The 21,306-nt window shown below is 40.9% G+C and overlaps 56 non-coding genes and 9 pseudogenes across 56 annotated transcripts; all 65 read left to right on the top strand.

Moving 5' to 3' along the window:
* Positions 1-200: 200 nt before the first annotated feature.
* Positions 201-319, top strand: LOC136682087 (5S ribosomal RNA). The gene has a single exon (XR_010798383.1). It is a non-coding gene; the product is annotated as a 5S ribosomal RNA (ribosomal RNA).
* Positions 320-527: 208 nt separating this feature from the next.
* On the top strand, positions 528-646 carry LOC136682234 (5S ribosomal RNA). The gene has a single exon (XR_010798526.1). It is a non-coding gene; the product is annotated as a 5S ribosomal RNA (ribosomal RNA).
* A 207-nt stretch (positions 647-853) lies between these two features.
* Positions 854-972, top strand: LOC136682088 (5S ribosomal RNA). Its single transcript, XR_010798384.1, has one exon. It is a non-coding gene; the product is annotated as a 5S ribosomal RNA (ribosomal RNA).
* A 207-nt stretch (positions 973-1,179) lies between these two features.
* LOC136682089 (5S ribosomal RNA) lies at positions 1,180-1,298 on the top strand. The gene has a single exon (XR_010798385.1). It is a non-coding gene; the product is annotated as a 5S ribosomal RNA (ribosomal RNA).
* Positions 1,299-1,506: 208 nt separating this feature from the next.
* On the top strand, positions 1,507-1,625 carry LOC136682289 (5S ribosomal RNA; annotated as a pseudogene).
* Positions 1,626-1,832: 207 nt separating this feature from the next.
* LOC136682090 (5S ribosomal RNA) lies at positions 1,833-1,951 on the top strand. The gene has a single exon (XR_010798386.1). It is a non-coding gene; the product is annotated as a 5S ribosomal RNA (ribosomal RNA).
* A 207-nt stretch (positions 1,952-2,158) lies between these two features.
* LOC136682091 (5S ribosomal RNA) lies at positions 2,159-2,277 on the top strand. Its single transcript, XR_010798387.1, has one exon. It is a non-coding gene; the product is annotated as a 5S ribosomal RNA (ribosomal RNA).
* A 209-nt stretch (positions 2,278-2,486) lies between these two features.
* On the top strand, positions 2,487-2,605 carry LOC136682092 (5S ribosomal RNA). The gene has a single exon (XR_010798388.1). It is a non-coding gene; the product is annotated as a 5S ribosomal RNA (ribosomal RNA).
* Positions 2,606-2,810: 205 nt separating this feature from the next.
* On the top strand, positions 2,811-2,929 carry LOC136682299 (5S ribosomal RNA; annotated as a pseudogene).
* A 207-nt stretch (positions 2,930-3,136) lies between these two features.
* Positions 3,137-3,255, top strand: LOC136682287 (5S ribosomal RNA). Its single transcript, XR_010798577.1, has one exon. It is a non-coding gene; the product is annotated as a 5S ribosomal RNA (ribosomal RNA).
* A 221-nt stretch (positions 3,256-3,476) lies between these two features.
* On the top strand, positions 3,477-3,595 carry LOC136682093 (5S ribosomal RNA). Its single transcript, XR_010798389.1, has one exon. It is a non-coding gene; the product is annotated as a 5S ribosomal RNA (ribosomal RNA).
* Positions 3,596-3,802: 207 nt separating this feature from the next.
* LOC136682094 (5S ribosomal RNA) lies at positions 3,803-3,921 on the top strand. Its single transcript, XR_010798390.1, has one exon. It is a non-coding gene; the product is annotated as a 5S ribosomal RNA (ribosomal RNA).
* Positions 3,922-4,129: 208 nt separating this feature from the next.
* Positions 4,130-4,248, top strand: LOC136682235 (5S ribosomal RNA). Its single transcript, XR_010798527.1, has one exon. It is a non-coding gene; the product is annotated as a 5S ribosomal RNA (ribosomal RNA).
* Positions 4,249-4,456: 208 nt separating this feature from the next.
* LOC136682095 (5S ribosomal RNA) lies at positions 4,457-4,575 on the top strand. The gene has a single exon (XR_010798391.1). It is a non-coding gene; the product is annotated as a 5S ribosomal RNA (ribosomal RNA).
* Positions 4,576-4,782: 207 nt separating this feature from the next.
* LOC136682097 (5S ribosomal RNA) lies at positions 4,783-4,901 on the top strand. The gene has a single exon (XR_010798393.1). It is a non-coding gene; the product is annotated as a 5S ribosomal RNA (ribosomal RNA).
* A 207-nt stretch (positions 4,902-5,108) lies between these two features.
* Positions 5,109-5,227, top strand: LOC136682290 (5S ribosomal RNA; annotated as a pseudogene).
* A 207-nt stretch (positions 5,228-5,434) lies between these two features.
* Positions 5,435-5,553, top strand: LOC136682098 (5S ribosomal RNA). The gene has a single exon (XR_010798394.1). It is a non-coding gene; the product is annotated as a 5S ribosomal RNA (ribosomal RNA).
* Positions 5,554-5,760: 207 nt separating this feature from the next.
* On the top strand, positions 5,761-5,879 carry LOC136682099 (5S ribosomal RNA). The gene has a single exon (XR_010798395.1). It is a non-coding gene; the product is annotated as a 5S ribosomal RNA (ribosomal RNA).
* A 208-nt stretch (positions 5,880-6,087) lies between these two features.
* Positions 6,088-6,206, top strand: LOC136682100 (5S ribosomal RNA). The gene has a single exon (XR_010798396.1). It is a non-coding gene; the product is annotated as a 5S ribosomal RNA (ribosomal RNA).
* A 205-nt stretch (positions 6,207-6,411) lies between these two features.
* LOC136682300 (5S ribosomal RNA) lies at positions 6,412-6,530 on the top strand (annotated as a pseudogene).
* A 207-nt stretch (positions 6,531-6,737) lies between these two features.
* LOC136682101 (5S ribosomal RNA) lies at positions 6,738-6,856 on the top strand. Its single transcript, XR_010798397.1, has one exon. It is a non-coding gene; the product is annotated as a 5S ribosomal RNA (ribosomal RNA).
* Positions 6,857-7,064: 208 nt separating this feature from the next.
* LOC136682102 (5S ribosomal RNA) lies at positions 7,065-7,183 on the top strand. Its single transcript, XR_010798398.1, has one exon. It is a non-coding gene; the product is annotated as a 5S ribosomal RNA (ribosomal RNA).
* A 207-nt stretch (positions 7,184-7,390) lies between these two features.
* LOC136682264 (5S ribosomal RNA) lies at positions 7,391-7,509 on the top strand. The gene has a single exon (XR_010798555.1). It is a non-coding gene; the product is annotated as a 5S ribosomal RNA (ribosomal RNA).
* Positions 7,510-7,716: 207 nt separating this feature from the next.
* Positions 7,717-7,835, top strand: LOC136682103 (5S ribosomal RNA). Its single transcript, XR_010798399.1, has one exon. It is a non-coding gene; the product is annotated as a 5S ribosomal RNA (ribosomal RNA).
* A 208-nt stretch (positions 7,836-8,043) lies between these two features.
* On the top strand, positions 8,044-8,162 carry LOC136682216 (5S ribosomal RNA). The gene has a single exon (XR_010798510.1). It is a non-coding gene; the product is annotated as a 5S ribosomal RNA (ribosomal RNA).
* A 207-nt stretch (positions 8,163-8,369) lies between these two features.
* Positions 8,370-8,488, top strand: LOC136682104 (5S ribosomal RNA). The gene has a single exon (XR_010798400.1). It is a non-coding gene; the product is annotated as a 5S ribosomal RNA (ribosomal RNA).
* A 208-nt stretch (positions 8,489-8,696) lies between these two features.
* On the top strand, positions 8,697-8,815 carry LOC136682105 (5S ribosomal RNA). The gene has a single exon (XR_010798401.1). It is a non-coding gene; the product is annotated as a 5S ribosomal RNA (ribosomal RNA).
* Positions 8,816-9,022: 207 nt separating this feature from the next.
* On the top strand, positions 9,023-9,141 carry LOC136682265 (5S ribosomal RNA). The gene has a single exon (XR_010798556.1). It is a non-coding gene; the product is annotated as a 5S ribosomal RNA (ribosomal RNA).
* A 207-nt stretch (positions 9,142-9,348) lies between these two features.
* LOC136682266 (5S ribosomal RNA) lies at positions 9,349-9,467 on the top strand. Its single transcript, XR_010798557.1, has one exon. It is a non-coding gene; the product is annotated as a 5S ribosomal RNA (ribosomal RNA).
* A 207-nt stretch (positions 9,468-9,674) lies between these two features.
* LOC136682217 (5S ribosomal RNA) lies at positions 9,675-9,793 on the top strand. Its single transcript, XR_010798511.1, has one exon. It is a non-coding gene; the product is annotated as a 5S ribosomal RNA (ribosomal RNA).
* A 221-nt stretch (positions 9,794-10,014) lies between these two features.
* LOC136682301 (5S ribosomal RNA) lies at positions 10,015-10,133 on the top strand (annotated as a pseudogene).
* A 207-nt stretch (positions 10,134-10,340) lies between these two features.
* LOC136682106 (5S ribosomal RNA) lies at positions 10,341-10,459 on the top strand. The gene has a single exon (XR_010798402.1). It is a non-coding gene; the product is annotated as a 5S ribosomal RNA (ribosomal RNA).
* A 210-nt stretch (positions 10,460-10,669) lies between these two features.
* On the top strand, positions 10,670-10,788 carry LOC136682267 (5S ribosomal RNA). The gene has a single exon (XR_010798558.1). It is a non-coding gene; the product is annotated as a 5S ribosomal RNA (ribosomal RNA).
* A 207-nt stretch (positions 10,789-10,995) lies between these two features.
* Positions 10,996-11,114, top strand: LOC136682302 (5S ribosomal RNA; annotated as a pseudogene).
* Positions 11,115-11,321: 207 nt separating this feature from the next.
* On the top strand, positions 11,322-11,440 carry LOC136682108 (5S ribosomal RNA). The gene has a single exon (XR_010798404.1). It is a non-coding gene; the product is annotated as a 5S ribosomal RNA (ribosomal RNA).
* Positions 11,441-11,651: 211 nt separating this feature from the next.
* LOC136682268 (5S ribosomal RNA) lies at positions 11,652-11,770 on the top strand. Its single transcript, XR_010798559.1, has one exon. It is a non-coding gene; the product is annotated as a 5S ribosomal RNA (ribosomal RNA).
* Positions 11,771-11,977: 207 nt separating this feature from the next.
* Positions 11,978-12,096, top strand: LOC136682109 (5S ribosomal RNA). Its single transcript, XR_010798405.1, has one exon. It is a non-coding gene; the product is annotated as a 5S ribosomal RNA (ribosomal RNA).
* Positions 12,097-12,304: 208 nt separating this feature from the next.
* LOC136682218 (5S ribosomal RNA) lies at positions 12,305-12,423 on the top strand. The gene has a single exon (XR_010798512.1). It is a non-coding gene; the product is annotated as a 5S ribosomal RNA (ribosomal RNA).
* Positions 12,424-12,628: 205 nt separating this feature from the next.
* On the top strand, positions 12,629-12,747 carry LOC136682110 (5S ribosomal RNA). Its single transcript, XR_010798406.1, has one exon. It is a non-coding gene; the product is annotated as a 5S ribosomal RNA (ribosomal RNA).
* A 207-nt stretch (positions 12,748-12,954) lies between these two features.
* On the top strand, positions 12,955-13,073 carry LOC136682283 (5S ribosomal RNA). The gene has a single exon (XR_010798573.1). It is a non-coding gene; the product is annotated as a 5S ribosomal RNA (ribosomal RNA).
* A 206-nt stretch (positions 13,074-13,279) lies between these two features.
* Positions 13,280-13,398, top strand: LOC136682111 (5S ribosomal RNA). Its single transcript, XR_010798407.1, has one exon. It is a non-coding gene; the product is annotated as a 5S ribosomal RNA (ribosomal RNA).
* A 207-nt stretch (positions 13,399-13,605) lies between these two features.
* Positions 13,606-13,724, top strand: LOC136682112 (5S ribosomal RNA). The gene has a single exon (XR_010798408.1). It is a non-coding gene; the product is annotated as a 5S ribosomal RNA (ribosomal RNA).
* Positions 13,725-13,930: 206 nt separating this feature from the next.
* LOC136682114 (5S ribosomal RNA) lies at positions 13,931-14,049 on the top strand. The gene has a single exon (XR_010798409.1). It is a non-coding gene; the product is annotated as a 5S ribosomal RNA (ribosomal RNA).
* Positions 14,050-14,256: 207 nt separating this feature from the next.
* LOC136682115 (5S ribosomal RNA) lies at positions 14,257-14,375 on the top strand. The gene has a single exon (XR_010798410.1). It is a non-coding gene; the product is annotated as a 5S ribosomal RNA (ribosomal RNA).
* A 208-nt stretch (positions 14,376-14,583) lies between these two features.
* Positions 14,584-14,700, top strand: LOC136682313 (5S ribosomal RNA; annotated as a pseudogene).
* A 208-nt stretch (positions 14,701-14,908) lies between these two features.
* LOC136682116 (5S ribosomal RNA) lies at positions 14,909-15,027 on the top strand. The gene has a single exon (XR_010798411.1). It is a non-coding gene; the product is annotated as a 5S ribosomal RNA (ribosomal RNA).
* Positions 15,028-15,234: 207 nt separating this feature from the next.
* LOC136682269 (5S ribosomal RNA) lies at positions 15,235-15,353 on the top strand. The gene has a single exon (XR_010798560.1). It is a non-coding gene; the product is annotated as a 5S ribosomal RNA (ribosomal RNA).
* A 208-nt stretch (positions 15,354-15,561) lies between these two features.
* LOC136682117 (5S ribosomal RNA) lies at positions 15,562-15,680 on the top strand. Its single transcript, XR_010798412.1, has one exon. It is a non-coding gene; the product is annotated as a 5S ribosomal RNA (ribosomal RNA).
* A 207-nt stretch (positions 15,681-15,887) lies between these two features.
* Positions 15,888-16,006, top strand: LOC136682118 (5S ribosomal RNA). Its single transcript, XR_010798413.1, has one exon. It is a non-coding gene; the product is annotated as a 5S ribosomal RNA (ribosomal RNA).
* Positions 16,007-16,213: 207 nt separating this feature from the next.
* On the top strand, positions 16,214-16,332 carry LOC136682120 (5S ribosomal RNA). Its single transcript, XR_010798415.1, has one exon. It is a non-coding gene; the product is annotated as a 5S ribosomal RNA (ribosomal RNA).
* A 206-nt stretch (positions 16,333-16,538) lies between these two features.
* On the top strand, positions 16,539-16,657 carry LOC136682121 (5S ribosomal RNA). Its single transcript, XR_010798416.1, has one exon. It is a non-coding gene; the product is annotated as a 5S ribosomal RNA (ribosomal RNA).
* Positions 16,658-16,864: 207 nt separating this feature from the next.
* LOC136682122 (5S ribosomal RNA) lies at positions 16,865-16,983 on the top strand. The gene has a single exon (XR_010798417.1). It is a non-coding gene; the product is annotated as a 5S ribosomal RNA (ribosomal RNA).
* Positions 16,984-17,190: 207 nt separating this feature from the next.
* LOC136682270 (5S ribosomal RNA) lies at positions 17,191-17,309 on the top strand. Its single transcript, XR_010798561.1, has one exon. It is a non-coding gene; the product is annotated as a 5S ribosomal RNA (ribosomal RNA).
* Positions 17,310-17,516: 207 nt separating this feature from the next.
* LOC136682241 (5S ribosomal RNA) lies at positions 17,517-17,635 on the top strand. Its single transcript, XR_010798533.1, has one exon. It is a non-coding gene; the product is annotated as a 5S ribosomal RNA (ribosomal RNA).
* Positions 17,636-17,842: 207 nt separating this feature from the next.
* LOC136682271 (5S ribosomal RNA) lies at positions 17,843-17,961 on the top strand. The gene has a single exon (XR_010798562.1). It is a non-coding gene; the product is annotated as a 5S ribosomal RNA (ribosomal RNA).
* Positions 17,962-18,167: 206 nt separating this feature from the next.
* LOC136682123 (5S ribosomal RNA) lies at positions 18,168-18,286 on the top strand. Its single transcript, XR_010798418.1, has one exon. It is a non-coding gene; the product is annotated as a 5S ribosomal RNA (ribosomal RNA).
* A 207-nt stretch (positions 18,287-18,493) lies between these two features.
* LOC136682124 (5S ribosomal RNA) lies at positions 18,494-18,612 on the top strand. The gene has a single exon (XR_010798419.1). It is a non-coding gene; the product is annotated as a 5S ribosomal RNA (ribosomal RNA).
* A 207-nt stretch (positions 18,613-18,819) lies between these two features.
* On the top strand, positions 18,820-18,938 carry LOC136682310 (5S ribosomal RNA; annotated as a pseudogene).
* A 208-nt stretch (positions 18,939-19,146) lies between these two features.
* Positions 19,147-19,265, top strand: LOC136682125 (5S ribosomal RNA). The gene has a single exon (XR_010798420.1). It is a non-coding gene; the product is annotated as a 5S ribosomal RNA (ribosomal RNA).
* A 207-nt stretch (positions 19,266-19,472) lies between these two features.
* On the top strand, positions 19,473-19,591 carry LOC136682311 (5S ribosomal RNA; annotated as a pseudogene).
* Positions 19,592-19,798: 207 nt separating this feature from the next.
* LOC136682126 (5S ribosomal RNA) lies at positions 19,799-19,917 on the top strand. Its single transcript, XR_010798421.1, has one exon. It is a non-coding gene; the product is annotated as a 5S ribosomal RNA (ribosomal RNA).
* Positions 19,918-20,125: 208 nt separating this feature from the next.
* LOC136682219 (5S ribosomal RNA) lies at positions 20,126-20,244 on the top strand. The gene has a single exon (XR_010798513.1). It is a non-coding gene; the product is annotated as a 5S ribosomal RNA (ribosomal RNA).
* A 221-nt stretch (positions 20,245-20,465) lies between these two features.
* Positions 20,466-20,584, top strand: LOC136682127 (5S ribosomal RNA). Its single transcript, XR_010798422.1, has one exon. It is a non-coding gene; the product is annotated as a 5S ribosomal RNA (ribosomal RNA).
* Positions 20,585-20,791: 207 nt separating this feature from the next.
* On the top strand, positions 20,792-20,910 carry LOC136682274 (5S ribosomal RNA). The gene has a single exon (XR_010798564.1). It is a non-coding gene; the product is annotated as a 5S ribosomal RNA (ribosomal RNA).
* A 207-nt stretch (positions 20,911-21,117) lies between these two features.
* On the top strand, positions 21,118-21,236 carry LOC136682128 (5S ribosomal RNA). Its single transcript, XR_010798423.1, has one exon. It is a non-coding gene; the product is annotated as a 5S ribosomal RNA (ribosomal RNA).
* The last annotated feature ends 70 nt before the right edge of the window (positions 21,237-21,306 follow it).

Below are 21,306 nucleotides of genomic sequence, written 5' to 3' on the forward strand. Positions count from 1 at the left end.
TTAAGCTTCTATTATAAAGACAGTAACCACAGTCATTTAAACACAAGAGAAGAAGAAAACTACAAAAAAAAAAAAACGAACTGGAAAGCCAATCATTTTCATTTGAGGTGTCAGGTGGTCTACCGTTTACAGGCAGCTCTAAAACAAGTATTACTCTTAGAAGAGTATATAGAAATAGTCTTCTACAGCCAGCAGTGATCGCTTACGGCCATACCACTCCTTGAAAGCCCGATCCCGTCTGATCTCGGAAGCGAAGAAGAGTTGGGCCTAGTTAGTACTTGGATGGGAGACTGCCTGGGAATACTAGGTGCTGTAAGCTTTTTAGCTTAAGCTTCTATTATAAAGACAGTAACCACAGTCATTTAAACACAAGAGAAGAAGAAAACTACAAAAAAAAAAAAAACGAACTGGAAAGCCAATCATTTTCATTTGAGGTGTCAGGTGGTCTACCGTTTACAGGCAGCTCTAAAACAAGTATTACTCTTAGAAGAGTATATAGAAATAGTCTTCTACAGCCAGCAGTGATCGCTTACGGCCATACCACTCCTTGAAAGCCCGATCCCGTCTGATCTCGGAAGCGAAGAAGAGTTGGGCCTAGTTAGTACTTGGATGGGAGACTGCCTAGGAATACTAGGTGCTGTAAGCTTTTTAGCTTAAGCTTCTATTATAAAGACAGTAACCACAGTCATTTAAACACAAGAGAAGAAGAAAACTACAAAAAAAAAAAAACGAACTGGAAAGCCAATCATTTTCATTTGAGGTGTCAGGTGGTCTACCGTTTACAGGCAGCTCTAAAACAAGTATTACTCTTAGAAGAGTATATAGAAATAGTCTTCTACAGCCAGCAGTGATCGCTTACGGCCATACCACTCCTTGAAAGCCCGATCCCGTCTGATCTCGGAAGCGAAGAAGAGTTGGGCCTAGTTAGTACTTGGATGGGAGACTGCCTGGGAATACTAGGTGCTGTAAGCTTTTTAGCTTAAGCTTCTATTATAAAGACAGTAACCACAGTCATTTAAACACAAGAGAAGAAGAAAACTACAAAAAAAAAAAAACGAACTGGAAAGCCAATCATTTTCATTTGAGGTGTCAGGTGGTCTACCGTTTACAGGCAGCTCTAAAACAAGTATTACTCTTAGAAGAGTATATAGAAATAGTCTTCTACAGCCAGCAGTGATCGCTTACGGCCATACCACTCCTTGAAAGCCCGATCCCGTCTGATCTCGGAAGCGAAGAAGAGTTGGGCCTAGTTAGTACTTGGATGGGAGACTGCCTGGGAATACTAGGTGCTGTAAGCTTTTTAGCTTAAGCTTCTATTATAAAGACAGTAACCACAGTCATTTAAACACAAGAGAAGAAGAAAACTACAAAAAAAAAAAAAACGAACTGGAAAGCCAATCATTTTCATTTGAGGTGTCAGGTGGTCTACCGTTTACAGGCAGCTCTAAAACAAGTATTACTCTTAGAAGAGTATATAGAAATAGTCTTCTACAGCCAGCAGTGATCGCTTACGGCCATACCACTCCTTGAAAGCCTGATCCCGTCTGATCTCGGAAGCGAAGAAGAGTTGGGCCTAGTTAGTACTTGGATGGGAGACTGCCTAGGAATACTAGGTGCTGTAAGCTTTTTAGCTTAAGCTTCTATTATAAAGACAGTAACCACAGTCATTTAAACACAAGAGAAGAAGAAAACTACAAAAAAAAAAAAACGAACTGGAAAGCCAATCATTTTCATTTGAGGTGTCAGGTGGTCTACCGTTTACAGGCAGCTCTAAAACAAGTATTACTCTTAGAAGAGTATATAGAAATAGTCTTCTACAGCCAGCAGTGATCGCTTACGGCCATACCACTCCTTGAAAGCCCGATCCCGTCTGATCTCGGAAGCGAAGAAGAGTTGGGCCTAGTTAGTACTTGGATGGGAGACTGCCTGGGAATACTAGGTGCTGTAAGCTTTTTAGCTTAAGCTTCTATTATAAAGACAGTAACCACAGTCATTTAAACACAAGAGAAGAAGAAAACTACAAAAAAAAAAAAACGAACTGGAAAGCCAATCATTTTCATTTGAGGTGTCAGGTGGTCTACCGTTTACAGGCAGCTCTAAAACAAGTATTACTCTTAGAAGAGTATATAGAAATAGTCTTCTACAGCCAGCAGTGATCGCTTACGGCCATACCACTCCTTGAAAGCCCGATCCCGTCTGATCTCGGAAGCGAAGAAGAGTTGGGCCTAGTTAGTACTTGGATGGGAGACTGCCTGGGAATACTAGGTGCTGTAAGCTTTTTAGCTTAAGCTTCTATTATAAAGACAGTAACCACAGTCATTTAAACACAAGAGAAGAAGAAAACTACAAAAAAAAAAAAAAACGAACTGGAAAGCCAATCATTTTCATTTGAGGTGTCAGGTGGTCTACCGTTTACAGGCAGCTCTAAAACAAGTATTACTCTTAGAAGAGTATATAGAAATAGTCTTCTACAGCCAGCAGTGATCGCTTACGGCCATACCACTCCTTGAAAGCCCGATCCCGTCTGATCTCGGAAGCGAAGAAGAGTTGGGCCTAGTTAGTACTTGGATGGGAGACTGCCTGGGAATACTAGGTGCTGTAAGCTTTTTAGCTTAAGCTTCTATTATAAAGACAGTAACCACAGTCATTTAAACACAAGAGAAGAAGAAAACTACAAAAAAAAAAACGAACTGGAAAGCCAATCATTTTCATTTGAGGTGTCAGGTGGTCTACCGTTTACAGGCAGCTCTAAAACAAGTATTACTCTTAGAAGAGTATATAGAAATAGTCTTCTACAGCCAGCAGTGATCGCTTACGGCCATACCACTCCTTGAAAGCCTGATCCCGTCTGATCTCGGAAGCGAAGAAGAGTTGGGCCTAGTTAGTACTTGGATGGCAGACTGCCTGGGAATACTAGGTGCTGTAAGCTTTTTAGCTTAAGCTTCTATTATAAAGACAGTAACCACAGTCATTTAAACACAAGAGAAGAAGAAAACTACAAAAAAAAAAAAACGAACTGGAAAGCCAATCATTTTCATTTGAGGTGTCAGGTGGTCTACCGTTTACAGGCAGCTCTAAAACAAGTATTACTCTTAGAAGAGTATATAGAAATAGTCTTCTACAGCCAGCAGTGATCGCTTACGGCCATACCACTCCTTGAAAGCCCGATCCCGTCTGATATCGGAAGCGAAGAAGAGTTGGGCCTAGTTAGTACTTGGATGGGAGACTGCCTGGGAATACTAGGTGCTGTAAGCTTTTTAGCTTAAGCTTCTATTATAAAGACAGTAACCACAGTCATTTAAACACAAGAGAAGAAGAAAACTTAAAAAAAACAACAACAAAAAAAAAAAAACGAACTGGAAAGCCAATCATTTTCATTTGAGGTGTCAGGTGGTCTACCGTTTACAGGCAGCTCTAAAACAAGTATTACTCTTAGAAGAGTATATAGAAATAGTCTTCTACAGCCAGCAGTGATCGCTTACGGCCATACCACTCCTTGAAAGCCCGATCCCGTCTGATCTCGGAAGCGAAGAAGAGTTGGGCCTAGTTAGTACTTGGATGGGAGACTGCCTGGGAATACTAGGTGCTGTAAGCTTTTTAGCTTAAGCTTCTATTATAAAGACAGTAACCACAGTCATTTAAACACAAGAGAAGAAGAAAACTACAAAAAAAAAAAAACGAACTGGAAAGCCAATCATTTTCATTTGAGGTGTCAGGTGGTCTACCGTTTACAGGCAGCTCTAAAACAAGTATTACTCTTAGAAGAGTATATAGAAATAGTCTTCTACAGCCAGCAGTGATCGCTTACGGCCATACCACTCCTTGAAAGCCCGATCCCGTCTGATCTCGGAAGCGAAGAAGAGTTGGGCCTAGTTAGTACTTGGATGGGAGACTGCCTGGGAATACTAGGTGCTGTAAGCTTTTTAGCTTAAGCTTCTATTATAAAGACAGTAACCACAGTCATTTAAACACAAGAGAAGAAGAAAACTACAAAAAAAAAAAAAACGAACTGGAAAGCCAATCATTTTCATTTGAGGTGTCAGGTGGTCTACCGTTTACAGGCAGCTCTAAAACAAGTATTACTCTTAGAAGAGTATATAGAAATAGTCTTCTACAGCCAGCAGTGATCGCTTACGGCCATACCACTCCTTGAAAGCCCGATCCCGTCTGATCTCGGAAGCGAAGAAGAGTTGGGCCTAGTTAGTACTTGGATGGGAGACTGCCTAGGAATACTAGGTGCTGTAAGCTTTTTAGCTTAAGCTTCTATTATAAAGACAGTAACCACAGTCATTTAAACACAAGAGAAGAAGAAAACTACAAAAAAAAAAAAAACGAACTGGAAAGCCAATCATTTTCATTTGAGGTGTCAGGTGGTCTACCGTTTACAGGCAGCTCTAAAACAAGTATTACTCTTAGAAGAGTGTATAGAAATAGTCTTCTACAGCCAGCAGTGATCGCTTACGGCCATACCACTCCTTGAAAGCCCGATCCCGTCTGATCTCGGAAGCGAAGAAGAGTTGGGCCTAGTTAGTACTTGGATGGGAGACTGCCTGGGAATACTAGGTGCTGTAAGCTTTTTAGCTTAAGCTTCTATTATAAAGACAGTAACCACAGTCATTTAAACACAAGAGAAGAAGAAAACTACAAAAAAAAAAAAACGAACTGGAAAGCCAATCATTTTCATTTGAGGTGTCAGGTGGTCTACCGTTTACAGGCAGCTCTAAAACAAGTATTACTCTTAGAAGAGTATATAGAAATAGTCTTCTACAGCCAGCAGTGATCGCTTACGGCCATACCACTCCTTGAAAGCCCGATCCCGTCTGATCTCGGAAGCGAAGAAGAGTTGGGCCTAGTTAGTACTTGGATGGGAGACTGCCTGGGAATACTAGGTGCTGTAAGCTTTTTAGCTTAAGCTTCTATTATAAAGACAGTAACCACAGTCATTTAAACACAAGAGAAGAAGAAAACTACAAAAAAAAAAAAACGAACTGGAAAGCCAATCATTTTCATTTGAGGTGTCAGGTGGTCTACCGTTTACAGGCAGCTCTAAAACAAGTATTACTCTTAGAAGAGTATATAGAAATAGTCTTCTACAGCCAGCAGTGATCGCTTACGGCCATACCACTCCTTGAAAGCCTGATCCCGTCTGATCTCGGAAGCGAAGAAGAGTTGGGCCTAGTTAGTACTTGGATGGGAGACTGCCTAGGAATACTAGGTGCTGTAAGCTTTTTAGCTTAAGCTTCTATTATAAAGACAGTAACCACAGTCATTTAAACACAAGAGAAGAAGAAAACTACAAAAAAAAAAAAACGAACTGGAAAGCCAATCATTTTCATTTGAGGTGTCAGGTGGTCTACCGTTTACAGGCAGCTCTAAAACAAGTATTACTCTTAGAAGAGTATATAGAAATAGTCTTCTACAGCCAGCAGTGATCGCTTACGGCCATACCACTCCTTGAAAGCCCGATCCCGTCTGATCTCGGAAGCGAAGAAGAGTTGGGCCTAGTTAGTACTTGGATGGGAGACTGCCTGGGAATACTAGGTGCTGTAAGCTTTTTAGCTTAAGCTTCTATTATAAAGACAGTAACCACAGTCATTTAAACACAAGAGAAGAAGAAAACTACAAAAAAAAAAAAACGAACTGGAAAGCCAATCATTTTCATTTGAGGTGTCAGGTGGTCTACCGTTTACAGGCAGCTCTAAAACAAGTATTACTCTTAGAAGAGTATATAGAAATAGTCTTCTACAGCCAGCAGTGATCGCTTACGGCCATACCACTCCTTGAAAGCCCGATCCCGTCTGATCTCGGAAGCGAAGAAGAGTTGGGCCTAGTTAGTACTTGGATGGGAGACTGCCTGGGAATACTAGGTGCTGTAAGCTTTTTAGCTTAAGCTTCTATTATAAAGACAGTAACCACAGTCATTTAAACACAAGAGAAGAAGAAAACTACAAAAAAAAAAAAAACGAACTGGAAAGCCAATCATTTTCATTTGAGGTGTCAGGTGGTCTACCGTTTACAGGCAGCTCTAAAACAAGTATTACTCTTAGAAGAGTATATAGAAATAGTCTTCTACAGCCAGCAGTGATCGCTTACGGCCATACCACTCCTTGAAAGCCCGATCCCGTCTGATCTCGGAAGCGAAGAAGAGTTGGGCCTAGTTAGTACTTGGATGGGAGACTGCCTGGGAATACTAGGTGCTGTAAGCTTTTTAGCTTAAGCTTCTATTATAAAGACAGTAACCACAGTCATTTAAACACAAGAGAAGAAGAAAACTACAAAAAAAAAAACGAACTGGAAAGCCAATCATTTTCATTTGAGGTGTCAGGTGGTCTACCGTTTACAGGCAGCTCTAAAACAAGTATTACTCTTAGAAGAGTATATAGAAATAGTCTTCTACAGCCAGCAGTGATCGCTTACGGCCATACCACTCCTTGAAAGCCTGATCCCGTCTGATCTCGGAAGCGAAGAAGAGTTGGGCCTAGTTAGTACTTGGATGGCAGACTGCCTGGGAATACTAGGTGCTGTAAGCTTTTTAGCTTAAGCTTCTATTATAAAGACAGTAACCACAGTCATTTAAACACAAGAGAAGAAGAAAACTACAAAAAAAAAAAAACGAACTGGAAAGCCAATCATTTTCATTTGAGGTGTCAGGTGGTCTACCGTTTACAGGCAGCTCTAAAACAAGTATTACTCTTAGAAGAGTATATAGAAATAGTCTTCTACAGCCAGCAGTGATCGCTTACGGCCATACCACTCCTTGAAAGCCCGATCCCGTCTGATCTCGGAAGCGAAGAAGAGTTGGGCCTAGTTAGTACTTGGATGGGAGACTGCCTGGGAATACTAGGTGCTGTAAGCTTTTTAGCTTAAGCTTCTATTATAAAGACAGTAACCACAGTCATTTAAACACAAGAGAAGAAGAAAACTACAAAAAAAAAAAAAACGAACTGGAAAGCCAATCATTTTCATTTGAGGTGTCAGGTGGTCTACCGTTTACAGGCAGCTCTAAAACAAGTATTACTCTTAGAAGAGTATATAGAAATAGTCTTCTACAGCCAGCAGTGATCGCTTACGGCCATACCACTCCTTGAAAGCCCGATCCCGTCTGATCTCGGAAGCGAAGAAGAGTTGGGCCTAGTTAGTACTTGGATGGGAGACTGCCTGGGAATACTAGGTGCTGTAAGCTTTTTAGCTTAAGCTTCTATTATAAAGACAGTAACCACAGTCATTTAAACACAAGAGAAGAAGAAAACTACAAAAAAAAAAAAACGAACTGGAAAGCCAATCATTTTCATTTGAGGTGTCAGGTGGTCTACCGTTTACAGGCAGCTCTAAAACAAGTATTACTCTTAGAAGAGTATATAGAAATAGTCTTCTACAGCCAGCAGTGATCGCTTACGGCCATACCACTCCTTGAAAGCCCGATCCCGTCTGATCTCGGAAGCGAAGAAGAGTTGGGCCTAGTTAGTACTTGGATGGCAGACTGCCTGGGAATACTAGGTGCTGTAAGCTTTTTAGCTTAAGCTTCTATTATAAAGACAGTAACCACAGTCATTTAAACACAAGAGAAGAAGAAAACTACAAAAAAAAAAAAACGAACTGGAAAGCCAATCATTTTCATTTGAGGTGTCAGGTGGTCTACCGTTTACAGGCAGCTCTAAAACAAGTATTACTCTTAGAAGAGTATATAGAAATAGTCTTCTACAGCCAGCAGTGATCGCTTACGGCCATACCACTCCTTGAAAGCCCGATCCCGTCTGATCTCGGAAGCGAAGAAGAGTTGGGCCTAGTTAGTACTTGGATGGGAGACTGCCTGGGAATACTAGGTGCTGTAAGCTTTTTAGCTTAAGCTTCTATTATAAAGACAGTAACCACAGTCATTTAAACACAAGAGAAGAAGAAAACTACAAAAAAAAAAAAAACGAACTGGAAAGCCAATCATTTTCATTTGAGGTGTCAGGTGGTCTACCGTTTACAGGCAGCTCTAAAACAAGTATTACTCTTAGAAGAGTATATAGAAATAGTGTTCTACAGCCAGCAGTGATCGCTTACGGCCATACCACTCCTTGAAAGCCCGATCTCGTCTGATCTCGGAAGCGAAGAAGAGTTGGGCCTAGTTAGTACTTGGATGGGAGACTGCCTGGGAATACTAGGTGCTGTAAGCTTTTTAGCTTAAGTTTCTATTATAAAGACAGTAACCACAGTCATTTAAACACAAGAGAAGAAGAAAACTACAAAAAAAAAAAAACGAACTGGAAAGCCAATCATTTTCATTTGAGGTGTCAGGTGGTCTACCGTTTACAGGCAGCTCTAAAACAAGTATTACTCTTAGAAGAGTATATAGAAATAGTCTTCTACAGCCAGCAATGATCGCTTACGGCCATACCACTCCTTGAAAGCCCGATCCCGTCTGATCTCGGAAGCGAAGAAGAGTTGGGCCTAGTTAGTACTTGGATGGGAGACTGCCTGGGAATACTAGGTGCTGTAAGCTTTTTAGCTTAAGCTTCTATTATAAAGACAGTAACCACAGTCATTTAAACACAAGAGAAGAAGAAAACTACAAAAAAAAAAAAAACGAACTGGAAAGCCAATCATTTTCATTTGAGGTGTCAGGTGGTCTACCGTTTACAGGCAGCTCTAAAACAAGTATTACTCTTAGAAGAGTATATAGAAATAGTCTTCTACAGCCAGCAGTGATCGCTTACGGCCATACCACTCCTTGAAAGCCCGATCCCGTCTGATCTCGGAAGCGAAGAAGAGTTGGGCCTAGTTAGTACTTGGATGGGAGACTGCCTGGGAATACTAGGTGCTGTAAGCTTTTTAGCTTAAGCTTCTATTATAAAGACAGTAACCACAGTCATTTAAACACAAGAGAAGAAGAAAACTACAAAAAAAAAAAAACGAACTGGAAAGCCAATCATTTTCATTTGAGGTGTCAGGTGGTCTACCGTTTACAGGCAGCTCTAAAACAAGTATTACTCTTAGAAGAGTATATAGAAATAGTCTTCTACAGCCAGCAGTGATCGCTTACGGCCATACCACTCCTTGAAAGCCCGATCCCGTCTGATCTCGGAAGCGAAGAAGAGTTGGGCCTAGTTAGTACTTGGATGGCAGACTGCCTGGGAATACTAGGTGCTGTAAGCTTTTTAGCTTAAGCTTCTATTATAAAGACAGTAACCACAGTCATTTAAACACAAGAGAAGAAGAAAACTACAAAAAAAAAAAAACGAACTGGAAAGCCAATCATTTTCATTTGAGGTGTCAGGTGGTCTACCGTTTACAGGCAGCTCTAAAACAAGTATTACTCTTAGAAGAGTATATAGAAATAGTCTTCTACAGCCAGCAGTGATTGCTTACGGCCATACCACTCCTTGAAAGCCCGATCCCGTCTGATCTCGGAAGCGAAGAAGAGTTGGGCCTAGTTAGTACTTGGATGGCAGACTGCCTGGGAATACTAGGTGCTGTAAGCTTTTTAGCTTAAGCTTCTATTATAAAGACAGTAACCACAGTCATTTAAACACAAGAGAAGAAGAAAACTACAAAAAAAAAAAAACGAACTGGAAAGCCAATCATTTTCATTTGAGGTGTCAGGTGGTCTACCGTTTACAGGCAGCTCTAAAACAAGTATTACTCTTAGAAGAGTATATAGAAATAGTCTTCTACAGCCAGCAGTGATCGCTTACGGCCATACCACTCCTTGAAAGCCCGATCTCGTCTGATCTCGGAAGCGAAGAAGAGTTGGGCCTAGTTAGTACTTGGATGGGAGACTGCCTGGGAATACTAGGTGCTGTAAGCTTTTTAGCTTAAGTTTCTATTATAAAGACAGTAACCACAGTCATTTAAACACAAGAGAAGAAGAAAACTAAAAAAAAAAAACAACAAAAAAAAAAAAATGAACTGGAAAGCCAATCATTTTCATTTGAGGTGTCAGGTGGTCTACCGTTTACAGGCAGCTCTAAAACAAGTATTACTCTTAGAAGAGTATATAGAAATAGTCTTCTACAGCCAGCAGTGATCGCTTACGGCCATACCACTCCTTGAAAGCCCCATCCCGTCTGATCTTGGAAGCGAAGAAGAGTTGGGCCTAGTTAGTACTTGGATGGGAGACTGCCTGGGAATACTAGGTGCTGTAAGCTTTTTAGCTTAAGCTTCTATTATAAAGACAGTAACCACAGTCATTTAAACACAAGAGAAGAAGAAAACTACAAAAAAAAAAAAACGAACTGGAAAGCCAATCATTTTCATTTGAGGTGTCAGGTGGTCTACCGTTTACAGGCAGCTCTAAAACAAGTATTACTCTTAGAAGAGTATATAGAAATAGTCTTCTACAGCCAGCAGTGATCGCTTACGGCCATACCACTCCTTGAAAGCCCGATCCCGTCTGATCTCGGAAGCGAAGAAGAGTTGGGCCTAGTTAGTACTTGGATGGGAGACTGCCTGGGAATACTAGGTGCTGTAAGCTTTTTAGCTTAAGCTTCTATTATAAAGACAGTAACCACAGTCATTTAAACACAAGAGAAGAAGAAAACTACAAAAAAAAAAAAAAAACGAACTGGAAAGCCAATCATTTTCATTTGAGGTGTCAGGTGGTCTACCGTTTACAGGCAGCTCTAAAACAAGTATTACTCTTAGAAGAGTATATAGAAATAGTCTTCTACAGCCAGCAGTGATCGCTTACGGCCATACCACTCCTTGAAAGCCCGATCCCGTCTGATCTCGGAAGCGAAGAAGAGTTGGGCCTAGTTAGTACTTGGATGGCAGACTGCCTGGGAATACTAGGTGCTGTAAGCTTTTTAGCTTAAGCTTCTATTATAAAGACAGTAACCACAGTCATTTAAACACAAGAGAAGAAGAAAACTACAAAAAAAAAAAAACGAACTGGAAAGCCAATCATTTTCATTTGAGGTGTCAGGTGGTCTACCGTTTACAGGCAGCTCTAAAACAAGTATTACTCTTAGAAGAGTATATAGAAATAGTCTTCTACAGCCAGCAGTGATCGCTTACGGCCATACCACTCCTTGAAAGCCCCATCCCGTCTGATCTTGGAAGCGAAGAAGAGTTGGGCCTAGTTAGTACTTGGATGGGAGACTGCCTGGGAATACTAGGTGCTGTAAGCTTTTTAGCTTAAGCTTCTATTATAAAGACAGTAACCACAGTCATTTAAACACAAGAGAAGAAGAAAACTACAAAAAAAAAAAAACGAACTGGAAAGCCAATCATTTTCATTTGAGGTGTCAGGTGGTCTACCGTTTACAGGCAGCTCTAAAACAAGTATTACTCTTAGAAGAGTATATAGAAATAGTCTTCTACAGCCAGCAGTGATCGCTTACGGCCATACCACTCCTTGAAAGCCCGATCCCGTCTGATCTCGGAAGCGAAGAAGAGTTGGGCCTAGTTAGTACTTGGATGGGAGACTGCCTGGGAATACTAGGTGCTGTAAGCTTTTTAGCTTAAGCTTCTATTATAAAGACAGTAACCACAGTCATTTAAACACAAGAGAAGAAGAAAACTACAAAAAAAAAAAAAAAAACGAACTGGAAAGCCAATCATTTTCATTTGAGGTGTCAGGTGGTCTACCGTTTACAGGCAGCTCTAAAACAAGTATTACTCTTAGAAGAGTATATAGAAATAGTCTTCTACAGCCAGCAGTGATCGCTTACGGCCATACCACTCCTTGAAAGCCCGATCCCGTCTGATCTCGGAAGCGAAGAAGAGTTGGGCCTAGTTAGTACTTGGATGGCAGACTGCCTGGGAATACTAGGTGCTGTAAGCTTTTTAGCTTAAGCTTCTATTATAAAGACAGTAACCACAGTCATTTAAACACAAGAGAAGAAGAAAACTACAAAAAAAAAAAAACGAACTGGAAAGCCAATCATTTTCATTTGAGGTGTCAGGTGGTCTACCGTTTACAGGCAGCTCTAAAACAAGTATTACTCTTAGAAGAGTATATAGAAATAGTCTTCTACAGCCAGCAGTGATCGCTTACGGCCATACCACTCCTTGAAAGCCCGATCCCGTCTGATCTCGGAAGCGAAGAAGAGTTGGGCCTAGTTAGTACTTGGATGGGAGACTGCCTGGGAATACTAGGTGCTGTAAGCTTTTTAGCTTAAGCTTCTATTATAAAGACAGTAACCACAGTCATTTAAACACAAGAGAAGAAGAAAACTACAAAAAAAAAAAAAACGAACTGGAAAGCCAATCATTTTCATTTGAGGTGTCAGGTGGTCTACCGTTTACAGGCAGCTCTAAAACAAGTATTACTCTTAGAAGAGTATATAGAAATAGTCTTCTACAGCCAGCAGTGATCGCTTACGGCCATACCACTCCTTGAAAGCCCGATCTCGTCTGATCTCGGAAGCGAAGAAGAGTTGGGCCTAGTTAGTACTTGGATGGGAGACTGCCTGGGAATACTAGGTGCTGTAAGCTTTTTAGCTTAAGTTTCTATTATAAAGACAGTAACCACAGTCATTTAAACACAAGAGAAGAAGAAAACTAAAAAAAAAAAAACGAACTGGAAAGCCAATCATTTTCATTTGAGGTGTCAGGTGGTCTACCGTTTACAGGCAGCTCTAAAACAAGTATTACTCTTAGAAGAGTATATAGAAATAGTCTTCTACAGCCAGCAGTGATCGCTTACGGCCATACCACTCCTTGAAAGCCCGATCCCGTCTGATCTCGGAAGCGAAGAAGAGTTGGGCCTAGTTAGTACTTGGATGGGAGACTGCCTGGGAATACTAGGTGCTGTAAGCTTTTTAGCTTAAGCTTCTATTATAAAGACAGTAACCACAGTCATTTAAACACAAGAGAAGAAGAAAACTACAAAAAAAAAAAAACGAACTGGAAAGCCAATCATTTTCATTTGAGGTGTCAGGTGGTCTACCGTTTACAGGCAGCTCTAAAACAAGTATTACTCTTAGAAGAGTATATAGAAATAGTCTTCTACAGCCAGCAGTGATCGCTTACGGCCATACCACTCCTTGAAAGCCCGATCCTGTCTGATCTCGGAAGCGAAGAAGAGTTGGGCCTAGTTAGTACTTGGATGGGAGACTGCCTGGGAATACTAGGTGCTGTAAGCTTTTTAGCTTAAGCTTCTATTATAAAGACAGTAACCACAGTCATTTAAACACAAGAGAAGAAGAAAACTACAAAAAAAAAAAACGAACTGGAAAGCCAATCATTTTCATTTGAGGTGTCAGGTGGTCTACCGTTTACAGGCAGCTCTAAAACAAGTATTACTCTTAGAAGAGTATATAGAAATAGTCTTCTACAGCCAGCAGTGATCGCTTACGGCCATACCACTCCTTGAAAGCCCGATCCCGTCTGATCTCGGAAGCGAAGAAGAGTTGGGCCTAGTTAGTACTTGGATGGGAGACTGCCTGGGAATACTAGGTGCTGTAAGCTTTTTAGCTTAAGCTTCTATTATAAAGACAGTAACCACAGTCATTTAAACACAAGAGAAGAAGAAAACTACAAAAAAAAAAAAACGAACTGGAAAGCCAATCATTTTCATTTGAGGTGTCAGGTGGTCTACCGTTTACAGGCAGCTCTAAAACAAGTATTACTCTTAGAAGAGTATATAGAAATAGTCTTCTACAGCCAGCAGTGATCGCTTACGGCCATACCACTCCTTGAAAGCCCGATCCCGTCTGATCTCGGAAGCGAAGAAGAGTTGGGCCTAGTTAGTACTTGGATGGGAGACTGCCTGGGAATACTAGGTGCTGTAAGCTTTTTAGCTTAAGCTTCTATTATAAAGACAGTAACCACAGTCATTTAAACACAAGAGAAGAAGAAAACTACAAAAAAAAAAAACGAACTGGAAAGCCAATCATTTTCATTTGAGGTGTCAGGTGGTCTACCGTTTACAGGCAGCTCTAAAACAAGTATTACTCTTAGAAGAGTATATAGAAATAGTCTTCTACAGCCAGCAGTGATCGCTTACGGCCATACCACTCCTTGAAAGCCCGATCCCGTCTGATCTCGGAAGCGAAGAAGAGTTGGGCCTAGTTAGTACTTGGATGGGAGACTGCCTGGGAATACTAGGTGCTGTAAGCTTTTTAGCTTAAGCTTCTATTATAAAGACAGTAACCACAGTCATTTAAACACAAGAGAAGAAGAAAACTACAAAAAAAAAAAAACGAACTGGAAAGCCAATCATTTTCATTTGAGGTGTCAGGTGGTCTACCGTTTACAGGCAGCTCTAAAACAAGTATTACTCTTAGAAGAGTATATAGAAATAGTCTTCTACAGCCAGCAGTGATCGCTTACGGCCATACCACTCCTTGAAAGCCCGATCCCGTCTGATCTCGGAAGCGAAGAAGAGTTGGGCCTAGTTAGTACTTGGATGGGAGACTGCCTGGGAATACTAGGTGCTGTAAGCTTTTTAGCTTAAGCTTCTATTATAAAGACAGTAACCACAGTCATTTAAACACAAGAGAAGAAGAAAACTACAAAAAAAAAAAACGAACTGGAAAGCCAATCATTTTCATTTGAGGTGTCAGGTGGTCTACCGTTTACAGGCAGCTCTAAAACAAGTATTACTCTTAGAAGAGTATATAGAAATAGTCTTCTACAGCCAGCAGTACACACTCTATCAGATTCCACTCCTTGAAAGCCCGATCCCGTCTGATCTCGGAAGCGAAGAAGAGTTGGGCCTAGTTAGTACTTGGATGGGAGACTGCCTGGGAATACTAGGTGCTGTAAGCTTTTTAGCTTAAGCTTCTATTATAAAGACAGTAACCACAGTCATTTAAACACAAGAGAAGAAGAAAACTACAAAAAAAAAAAAAACGAACTGGAAAGCCAATCATTTTCATTTGTGGTGTCAGGTGGTCTACCGTTTACAGGCAGCTCTAAAACAAGTATTACTCTTAGAAGAGTATATAGAAATAGTCTTCTACAGCCAGCAGTGATCGCTTACGGCCATACCACTCCTTGAAAGCCCGATCCCGTCTGATCTCGGAAGCGAAGAAGAGTTGGGCCTAGTTAGTACTTGGATGGGAGACTGCCTGGGAATACTAGGTGCTGTAAGCTTTTTAGCTTAAGCTTCTATTATAAAGACAGTAACCACAGTCATTTAAACACAAGAGAAGAAGAAAACTACAAAAAAAAAAAAACGAACTGGAAAGCCAATCATTTTCATTTGAGGTGTCAGGTGGTCTACCGTTTACAGGCAGCTCTAAAACAAGTATTACTCTTAGAAGAGTATATAGAAATAGTCTTCTACAGCCAGCAGTGATCGCTTACGGCCATACCACTCCTTGAAAGCCCGATCCCGTCTGATCTCGGAAGCGAAGAAGAGTTGGGCCTAGTTAGTACTTGGATGGCAGACTGCCTGGGAATACTAGGTGCTGTAAGCTTTTTAGCTTAAGCTTCTATTATAAAGACAGTAACCACAGTCATTTAAACACAAGAGAAGAAGAAAACTACAAAAAAAAAAAAAACGAACTGGAAAGCCAATCATTTTCATTTGAGGTGTCAGGTGGTCTACCGTTTACAGGCAGCTCTAAAACAAGTATTACTCTTAGAAGAGTATATAGAAATAGTCTTCTACAGCCAGCAGTGATCGCTTACGGCCATACCACTCCTTGAAAGCCCGATCCCGTCTGATCTCGGAAGCGAAGAAGAGTTGGGCCTAGTTAGTACTTGGATGGGAGACTGCCTGGGAATACTAGGTGCTGTAAGCTTTTTAGCTTAAGCTTCTATTATAAAGACAGTAACCACAGTCATTTAAACACAAGAGAAGAAGAAAACTACAAAAAAAAAAAAACGAACTGGAAAGCCAATCATTTTCATTTGAGGTGTCAGGTGGTCTACCGTTTACAGGCAGCTCTAAAACAAGTATTACTCTTAGAAGAGTATATAGAAATAGTCTTCTACAGCCAGCAGTGATCGCTTACGGCCATACCACTCCTTGAAAGCCCGATCCCGTCTGATCTCGGAAGCGAAGAAGAGTTGGGCCTAGTTAGTACTTGGATGGGAGACTGCCTGGGAATACTAGGTGCTGTAAGCTTTTTAGCTTAAGCTTCTATTATAAAGACAGTAACCACAGTCATTTAAACACAAGAGAAGAAGAAAACTACAAAAAAAAAAAAACGAACTGGAAAGCCAATCATTTTCATTTGAGGTGTCAGGTGGTCTACCGTTTACAGGCAGCTCTAAAACAAGTATTACTCTTAGAAGAGTATATAGAAATAGTCTTCTACAGCCAGCAGTGATCGCTTACGGCCATACCACTCCTTGAAAGCCCGATCCCGTCTGATCTCGGAAGCGAAGAAGAGTTGGGCCTAGTTAGTACTTGGATGGGAGACTGCCTGGGAATACTAGGTGCTGTAAGCTTTTTAGCTTAAGCTTCTATTATAAAGACAGTAACCACAGTCATTTAAACACAAGAGAAGAAGAAAACTACAAAAAAAAAAAACGAACTGGAAAGCCAATCATTTTCATTTGAGGTGTCAGGTGGTCTACCGTTTACAGGCAGCTCTAAAACAAGTATTACTCTTAGAAGAGTATATAGAAATAGTCTTCTACAGCCAGCAGTGATCGCTTACGGCCATACCACTCCTTGAAAGCCCGATCCCGTCTGATCTCGGAAGCGAAGAAGAGTTGGGCCTAGTTAGTACTTGGATGGGAGACTGCCTGGGAATACTAGGTGCTGTAAGCTTTTTAGCTTAAGCTTCTATTATAAAGACAGTAACCACAGTCATTTAAACACAAGAGAAGAAGAAAACTACAAAAAAAAAAAAACGAACTGGAAAGCCAATCATTTTCATTTGAGGTGTCAGGTGGTCTACCGTTTACAGGCAGCTCTAAAACAAGTATTACTCTTAGAAGAGTATATAGAAATAGTCTTCTACAGCCAGCAGTGATCGCTTACGGCCATACCACTCCTTGAAAGCCCGATCCCGTCTGATCTCGGAAGCGAAGAAGAGTTGGGCCTAGTTAGTACTTGGATGGGAGACTGCCTGGGAATACTAGGTGCTGTAAGCTTTTTAGCTTAAGCTTCTATTATAAAGACAGTAACCACAGTCATTTAAACACAAGAGAAGAAGAAAACTACAAAAAAAAAAAAACGAACTGGAAAGCCAATCATTTTCATTTGAGGTGTCAGGTGGTCTACCGTTTACAGGCAGCTCTAAAACAAGTATTACTCTTAGAAGAGTATATAGAAATAGTCTTCTACAGCCAGCAGTGATCGCTTACGGCCATACCACTCCTTGAAAGCCCGATCCCGTCTGATCTCGGAAGCGAAGAAGAGTTGGGCCTAGTTAGTACTTGGATGGCAGACTGCCTGGGAATACTAGGTGCTGTAAGCTTTTTAGCTTAAGCTTCTATTATAAAGACAGTAACCACAGTCATTTAAACACAAGAGAAGAAGAAAACTACAAAAAAAAAAAAACGAACTGGAAAGCCAATCATTTTCATTTGAGGTGTCAGGTGGTCTACCGTTTACAGGCAGCTCTAAAACAAGTATTACTCTTAGAAGAGTATATAGAAATAGTCTTCTACAGCCAGCAGTGATCGCTTACGGCCATACCACTCCTTGAAAGCCCGATCCCGTCTGATTTCGGAAGCGAAGAAGAGTTGGGCCTAGTTAGTACTTGGATGGGAGACTGCCTGGGAATACTAGGTGCTGTAAGCTTTTTAGCTTAAGCTTCTATTATAAAGACAGTAACCACAGTCATTTAAACACAAGAGAAGAAGAAAACTACAAAAAAAAAAAAACGAACTGGAAAGCCAATCATTTTCATTTGAGGTGTCAGGTGGTCTACCGTTTACAGGCAGCTCTAAAACAAGTATTACTCTTAGAAGAGTATATAGAAATAGTCTTCTACAGCCAGCAGTGATCGCTTACGGCCATACCACTCCTTGAAAGCCCGATCCCGTCTGATCTCGGAAGCGAAGAAGAGTTGGGCCTAGTTAGTACTTGGATGGCAGACTGCCTGGGAATACTAGGTGCTGTAAGCTTTTTAGCTTAAGCTTCTATTATAAAGACAGTAACCACAGTCATTTAAACACAAGAGAAGAAGAAAACTACAAAAAAAAAAAACGAACTGGAAAGCCAATCATTTTCATTTGAGGTGTCAGGTGGTCTACCGTTTACAGGCAGCTCTAAAACAAGTATTACTCTTAGAAGAGTATATAGAAATAGTCTTCTACAGCCAGCAGTGATCGCTTACGGCCATACCACTCCTTGAAAGCCCGATCCCGTCTGATCTCGGAAGCGAAGAAGAGTTGGGCCTAGTTAGTACTTGGATGGGAGACTGCCTGGGAATACTAGGTGCTGTAAGCTTTTTAGCTTAAGCTTCTATTATAAAGACAGTAACCACAGTCATTTAAACACAAGAGAAGAAGAAAACTACAAAAAAAAAAAAACGAACTGGAAAGCCAATCATTTTCATTTGAGGTGTCAGGTGGTCTACCGTTTACAGGCAGCTCTAAAACAAGTATTACTCTTAGAAGAGTATATAGAAATAGTCTTCTACAGCCAGCAGTGATCGCTTACGGCCATACCACTCCTTGAAAGCCCGATCCCGTCTGATCTCGGAAGCGAAGAAGAGTTGGGCCTAGTTAGTACTTGGATGGGAGACTGCCTGGGAATACTAGGTGCTGTAAGCTTTTTAGCTTAAGCTTCTATTATAAAGACAGTAACCACAGTCATTTAAACACAAGAGAAGAAGAAAACTACAAAAAAAAAAAAACGAACTGGAAAGCCAATCATTTTCATTTGAGGTGTCAGGTGGTCTACCGTTTACAGGCAGCTCTAAAACAAGTATTACTCTTAGAAGAGTATATAGAAATAGTCTTCTACAGCCAGCAGTGATCGCTTACGGCCATACCACTCCTTGAAAGCCCGATCCCGTCTGATCTCGGAAGCGAAGAAGAGTTGGGCCTAGTTAGTACTTGGATGGCAGACTGCCTGGGAATACTAGATGCTGTAAGCTTTTTAGCTTAAGCTTCTATTATAAAGACAGTAACCACAGTCATTTAAACACAAGAGAAGAAGAAAACTACAAAAAAAAAAAAAACGAACTGGAAAGCCAATCATTTTCATTTGAGGTGTCAGGTGGTCTACCGTTTACAGGCAGCTCTAAAACAAGTATTACTCTTAGAAGAGTATATAGAAATAGTCTTCTACAGCCAGCAGTGATCGCTTACGGCCATACCACTCCTTGAAAGCCCGATCCCGTCTGATCTCGGAAGCGAAGAAGAGTTGGGCCTAGTTAGTACTTGGATGGGAGACTGCCTGGGAATACTAGGTGCTGTAAGCTTTTTAGCTTAAGCTTCTATTATAAAGACAGTAACCACAGTCATTTAAACACAAGAGAAGAAGAAAACTACAAAAAAAAAAAAACGAACTGGAAAGCCAATCATTTTCATTTGAGGTGTCAGGTGGTCTACCGTTTACAGGCAGCTCTAAAACAAGTATTACTCTTAGAAGAGTATATAGAAATAGTCTTCTACAGCCAGCAGTGATCGCTTACGGCCATACCACTCCTTGAAAGCCCGATCCCGTCTGATCTCGGAAGCGAAGAAGAGTTGGGCCTAGTTAGTACTTGGATGGCAGACTGCCTGGGAATACTAGATGCTGTAAGCTTTTTAGCTTAAGCTTCTATTATAAAGACAGTAACCACAGTCATTTAAACACAAGAGAAGAAGAAAACTACAAAAAAAAAAAAACGAACTGGAAAGCCAATCATTTTCATTTGAGGTGTCAGGTGGTCTACCGTTTACAGGCAGCTCTAAAACAAGTATTACTCTTAGAAGAGTATATAGAAATAGTCTTCTACAGCCAGCAGTGATCGCTTACGGCCATACCACTCCTTGAAAGCCCGATCCCGTCTGATCTCGGAAGCGAAGAAGAGTTGGGCCTAGTTAGTACTTGGATGGGAGACTGCCTGGGAATACTAGGTGCTGTAAGCTTTTTAGCTTAAGCTTCTATTATAAAGACAGTAACCACAGTCATTTAAACACAAGAGAAGAAGAAAACTACAAAAAAAAAAAAAACGAACTGGAAAGCCAATCATTTTCATTTGAGGTGTCAGGTGGTCTACCGTTTACAGGCAGCTCTAAAACAAGTATTACTCTTAGAAGAGTATATAGAAATAGTCTTCTACAGCCAGCAGTGATCGCTTACGGCCATACCACTCCTTGAAAGCCCGATCTCGTCTGATCTCGGAAGCGAAGAAGAGTTGGGCCTAGTTAGTACTTGGATGGGAGACTGCCTGGGAATACTAGGTGCTGTAAGCTTTTTAGCTTAAGTTTCTATTATAAAGACAGTAACCACAGTCATTTAAACACAAGAGAAGAAGAAAACTAAAAAAAAAAAACAACAAAAAAAAAAAAACGAACTGGAAAGCCAATCATTTTCATTTGAGGTGTCAGGTGGTCTACCGTTTACAGGCAGCTCTAAAACAAGTATTACTCTTAGAAGAGTATATAGAAATAGTCTTCTACAGCCAGCAGTGATCGCTTACGGCCATACCACTCCTTGAAAGCCCGATCCCGTCTGATCTCGGAAGCGAAGAAGAGTTGGGCCTAGTTAGTACTTGGATGGGAGACTGCCTGGGAATACTAGGTGCTGTAAGCTTTTTAGCTTAAGCTTCTATTATAAAGACAGTAACCACAGTCATTTAAACACAAGAGAAGAAGAAAACTACAAAAAAAAAAAAACGAACTGGAAAGCCAATCATTTTCATTTGAGGTGTCAGGTGGTCTACCGTTTACAGGCAGCTCTAAAACAAGTATTACTCTTAGAAGAGTATATAGAAATAGTCTTCTACAGCCAGCAGTGATCGCTTACGGCCATACCACTCCTTGAAAGCCCGATCCCGTCTGATCTCGGAAGCGAAGAAGAGTTGGGCCTAGTTAGTACTTGGATGGCAGACTGCCTGGGAATACTAGGTGCTGTAAGCTTTTTAGCTTAAGCTTCTATTATAAAGACAGTAACCACAGTCATTTAAACACAAGAGAAGAAGAAAACTACAAAAAAAAAAAAACGAACTGGAAAGCCAATCATTTTCATTTGAGGTGTCAGGTGGTCTACCGTTTACAGGCAGCTCTAAAACAAGTATTACTCTTAGAAGAGTATATAGAAATAGTCTTCTACAGCCAGCAGTGATCGCTTACGGCCATACCACTCCTTGAAAGCCCGATCCCGTCTGATCTCGGAAGCGAAGAAGAGTTGGGCCTAGTTAGTACTTGGATGGGAGACTGCCTGGGAATACTAGGTGCTGTAAGCTTTTTAGCTTAAGCTTCTATTATAAAGACAGTAACCACAGTCATTTAAACACAAGAGAAGAAGAAAACTAC

This window comes from Hoplias malabaricus, unplaced genomic scaffold, assembly GCF_029633855.1.
Source record: "Hoplias malabaricus isolate fHopMal1 unplaced genomic scaffold, fHopMal1.hap1 scaffold_157, whole genome shotgun sequence".
In the NCBI taxonomy this organism is placed as follows: domain Eukaryota; kingdom Metazoa; phylum Chordata; class Actinopteri; order Characiformes; family Erythrinidae; genus Hoplias; species Hoplias malabaricus.